At 33.0% G+C, this 5,403-nt stretch overlaps 1 pseudogene; it reads left to right on the plus strand.

The window, feature by feature from the left end:
- The first annotated feature begins 1,799 nt into the window (after positions 1-1,799).
- On the plus strand, positions 1,800-2,078 carry LOC111814404 (annotated as a pseudogene).
- The last annotated feature ends 3,325 nt before the right edge of the window (positions 2,079-5,403 follow it).

The raw sequence follows: 5,403 nt of genomic DNA on the forward strand, positions 1-5,403 counted from the left end.
ATGTCTCAAAAATTTAAAAAAGGAGAAAGGAGAGACTAGAACTATAGGTCAGTCAATAGAGTGCTTGTCCAGTCCATATTTTAGGTGCTGGGGTCAATCCCCAACACTATAATAAACAAAAACCAAGAGAAATCTATCTAATCTGTGTATTTACCTATATAGATACTTACCACATTCCTTCTCTGTCCTCCCTCTCATCTGTGTATAGTGCCATCTGCATTTATTTTTCATTAAATCTTACACAGTTTTATATTTATTTGTTTTATCTCTGTTCTCCAAAAAAGGGTCTTTTCTAATTGTTAACTCTAAGCATTTAGAAGAATGCTACATAGTCTTTAGCTGAATAAATGAATAATTATTAATTTGCTGTCTAATGGAATATGAAGTTCTAAATTGGTGAATGGAACTGTTTGGTCTTACCTTCTCTGGAGTGGAATTTATTCTGCTTAAGTCATTAATACCTGTATTTGCACATATTCTGCTCCATGGTTGTAAGTACTAAGATTGATTGACAGAGGAAGTCTGGACATAATGGGAAAGTCATTATCAGGAGGGCTCTCTTCTTGTGCTGTCTTAATTCAGCAGTTGCTTATTGAGTGCTTATTTTTTCAGGAATTCTGGGTGTTGCACAAGTTGCTAAATCCCCATCCTAAAGATGCTTAGCCTCATGAAAAGGATTAAGGAGGATACCAGTTGTGCAAAGGGTATGAAGGTGGGAAGGAGAGAAGGCGATTATTTAACTTTTTAGAATCAAAGCAAATTTAATTCTTTGAAGTACCACCTTTCCAAGCTTTTAGAATGTGAAGACTAAATAGGGTAGACTGTTGAAAAGTAAATTTTTGTTTTGCTTTAAAAGATTTGTTATGGGGTCCAGGATTTTTTAGTCTTAAGCACATTAAATGAGCCTGATGAATAGGCTAATTTTGAGAGTACTGTAGAGTTTTTTCCTTTTGATTACAAAAGAGTTGCTGTTCATCCATCCATGCCATTTTCTGTAATTTGTATAGGATTAGTAAATTTAATCAAGTATATTGATTTGGTAATTTGTAAAAGTTATTTAATGAAAAAAATGGAACAGATACTAAGCTCTTGTTCTCAGACTTGTCCTAATGGCTTAAATGTATTAGCTTTTAACTCAGTTTATGTGTTTAGTATGATCTCAGTAGAAAGTTTTTTTCCTGAAAACTAGAAATAGAGAAAGTAAACTTATAGTTCATTTGATAAAAATAAGTTTTCTAATACTTCAGAAAAGCAGTGAGGAATGACTTATTCTTCTAGAGTTTAGAATTTAAAGCTTTAGTATAGTAATACAATTTTTTTTGAGTTGTTAGAATTACACATTTGAATTGAATATATGGGGACATGTCAGATCATTTGGAGAGAGATGGGATTATTCAGTTAATTCAATAAAAGTATAAAAAAAAGTATTACATGACGAATTGGAAGAAATATTTAACTTACAGAAAAAGGCCCTAATAAAATGATTCTGGAAACGCAGAAAACATCAAAGACTTGGTGAATTTTAGTCATATAGTGCATAGGAAAAGTAACGAATAGGTAAATATGCTTAATTTCCTTCATAAGTCGGTATACATTTAAATAACACAGAGAACATTTTTAAAAACCCTGTCAATTTGATAATACGAGGAAACATTCTATATTGTTCATTGTAGTGGCAGTTGGCACAATTCTTTTTGAACAAAATAGGTGGGCCTTTTAGTCATTAACAAATATGGCTCAGAAATCCTATGTATGGGTCACTGGTGTCTGAGCTCAGCTTTGGAGGATGTGTGGTCACCATGTTCAGCTGCAAAGGTGGCAAGAAGAAGACCCTGAAGCAGGCCAAGGAGATAGACAATGAAGGTAGAGTGTTCAAACAGAAGCAAAAGGAGGAGCAGAAGAAACTTGAGGAGCTAAAGACAAAGGCTATGGGAAAGGGCCCCCTGGGCACAGGTGGAATTAAGAAATCTGGCAAAAAACCCCTGCTCCTTGTGTATACGATGATGGTGACCCTGGATTCGGTTGCTCTTCAAATGTCTGGATGCCTTGCCGTAACATCTCTTGACACTTATAACTAGAACGGAGTGTGTATATCTATCTATCTATCTATCTATCTATCTATCTATCTATCTATCTATCTACACTACATATGGAACTTTATCCCAGGGGTATATACAAAAAATTTCATTACATTCTTTGTTATGACAGATGACATTATAATGACAAAAGAATTGAGCTCATCTATAGGGAACTAGTTAAAGTATAATCTGTAACTATCTCATGGTTGTAAAGGAATACTTAAGGAAAAATTCCACATACTAATGTGGAGGGACATAATAAATAATATGAGAAAGTATGCAAAAAAGTGAGGTTGAGAACATTGTATTAGTAAACTTTTTTTGGCAGAACTGGGGATTCACCTCAGGCTCTTGTGCTTGCCAGGGAAGCATTTATTCCACTGAGCCATCTCCTCTGCCCCATTAGTATACGTTTTGTGTTTTAGAAAAATAAAAAAAAAGTATGATTATATTTATTGTAATTAGATAAACACTTTAGAAAGACATAGGACACTTAATGTTCTTGCATAGCATGATAGGAATTAGGTGGATGGTGACAGGTATACCTCTTAATAGGCATATTACTTTGAGCCACTCAAAAATTGAGTTATTTAAAAGATAGTTGAAAGGTTTTTTTAATCATTTGTGAATAAGTTAAAGTTGCATGTTTCATGAGAATGTTAACTTGAAAATGTGCCCTCCCATATGTTTATAAATATATTTATCCTTTTAGATATACTTTTTATGTGCAAGTGTTGTATTGTTGGATTATTCATTGAAGTGACCAGTCATATCATCTCAATAATTTGTAAGCTAACTTGTCAAAAAATAGTCTCAAAGACTTCCTTAATAAAATTAGAGTTGCATTAAATTTGGCTTTTACTACAGAAATCTTGATACAGAAATAAAAAATTAACAAAACTTGAACATTTTACTTGTGATAGTACCCAGTATGTGTTTAACTGGTGATCTGCTTATATGAATCTTTTTACATTTTCAGCAACGTCGGCAAGTATAGACAGAAGTGCCCCTTTAGAAATAGGTCTTCAGCGATCTACTCAAGGTATGCTTTGTCATATATTTTGAACTTTCAGAAACTCATTTCCAAATGATACATGTATTTATTACTCTTTTTCTTATAGTCAAACGAGCTGCAGATGAAGTTTTAGCAGAAGCTAAGAAACCACGCATTGAGGTAATAGAGCTTTATTTTAAAGATAATTTATGTTGTTTCTGAAACTGGGCTGTGTTTTAATAATTCTTTGTAGTAATTTTAGGCACTTTTCCTTCTGGAATTTTTCGTGGTGAAAGGAAAAGTTGGTTAGTAAGTAGCTCAAGCTATAGTGTTAGCTTTGTCAAACCATTATTTTTATTATGTTTATATTTTGGTGTGGGGTCGGGGAGATATTTCAGTAGAATAAACACTTGCCTGGCAGGCACAAGGTCCTGAGTTCAACCCCCAGTACCTCGAAACAAAACAAACAAAACAAAACAAAACGAAACACTATATTATTGGTGAAAGTATTAGACTAGTTCAAGGATCAGAAAACTTTCTGTCAGAGGCCAGATAGCAGATGTTTTAGGTTTACTGGGCTAAACTCTCCATTGTACTTATTTAATTCTGTGTTTGTAATGTGAAAATGGTCATAGATGACACATAAATGAACAGATAGGACTACATTTCTGTAAACTTCTGCAAAATGAAAGGCTAGAATTGGCCTTTGGGATGTAATTTGCCTATTACTCAAATATCTTAGGTAATACACAGTTTGCTTTATTTTTTCAGAGCTGGGAACATGAACATTGGTTAATAGGGATAGTTTTACAAAATAAAAGCCACATGAGAAATGTACTTATCAGCTGGGTGTGATGGTACATGTTTGTAATCCCAGCATATGAGAGGTTGAGGCAAGAGGATTGAGAATTCAAGGTGAACCTGACTAGAGCCAGTTCAGGTCAGCTTGGATTATATAGTGAGACTCTCAAAAACAAAAAATTAGTTGCCTTTAGAGATCTACTGGGCAACAGGGTGGCTCTTGTTAGTAATAATATATTATGTTTACCATCTTGTAGGATTAAGTGTACTCACAAAACATTATGTGATGATATTTATTGTTAATACATATATAAATTAGTTCAGTGAGCTCTGCAGCAATGTATATGTTTAAAAGGTGTTATTTAAAATATACAATTTTTGTTAAAGAAATGCAGTGACCTTTGGAAAGAAAATTTGAGTGGCTAGTAGACTGAATAAGGTAGTTAACCTTAGAAATTTTCATCTTTGTTTTTATTTGACTTGCATCAGTTACATACAGATTCCCCTGAAAAATGGGAGGCATACTGAAATCTGACAAATGATGAACTTGGTCGTGTATCACTTAATAAAGAAATAATACTTGTCTCTATCTCTAGTATTAACATTGCTAGAAACCATTGTTCTTTTCATTTCAAACTAATATCAATCAAATAGTTATATGTGAACACTTTCTGAGTGCATGTAGAAAGCAAAACATTTTTTCACAGTTAAGGATAAGAAAGGTAATTCTTGAAGGGATGGGATTGGTTGGTAAGTACCTACAGTGAACTCAGTGTCAAAATTAGATGCTGCAGAAAGATAGTTTTAATTAAATACACTGAGAGATGTGAACTTGAAACTTTTTCAGTAGTAAAAATGATAAAGAGCTCATTTTTAGTGCTCTATACTAGGTGATACTCTAAGTTATGTATATTAACTCATGTAATCGTCATTACAATTTCTTGAAGTTGCTAATAGTAGGCTTAGCATCGATGCATAAGCAGAGGCTCCATAAGAAAGAAGTTACTCTCGAAGCAGACAGAGACAGAATTTGAATCAAGGAAATCTGGTTCTTAGCCATTTACAGAGCACCAATTTTTGTGGTAATAAGACTAAAATATTTGCTAATTCTCCTTTGATGGAAGGGAATTGCGGCATACTATTGACAGAGTGAATTTAGGGATACCATTTATTTAGACAAATCAGAACATTGGAATCTAATTATATTTTTAAAATTCAGTGTGTTAAAAATGATAAGTTGCTAGGATTCCAGTAACTTTAAAAATCATTAGAAGTACATGAAAGTTTTTGCAGATCATTTATAGAATTATAATGAATATATATAAACAGTTATATTATCCAAGCAGTTTGATCTCCACGTACATATATTTAGAACATGTGAGGCAAAGGCAAAGGAAACCTTTCCAGGAAAAGGTAACCTGAAAGGTAGTTTTTGATTTGATTAAAATGTAGACTGTATTGTCTTTAAAATTAGTGTCTTAAGGAACTTGACTATTATACCTTTGTTAAACATGGCAGAAAATTAATACA

This window comes from Octodon degus, unplaced genomic scaffold, assembly GCF_000260255.1.
Source record: "Octodon degus isolate 3935 unplaced genomic scaffold, OctDeg1.0 scaffold00009, whole genome shotgun sequence".
In the NCBI taxonomy this organism is placed as follows: domain Eukaryota; kingdom Metazoa; phylum Chordata; class Mammalia; order Rodentia; family Octodontidae; genus Octodon; species Octodon degus.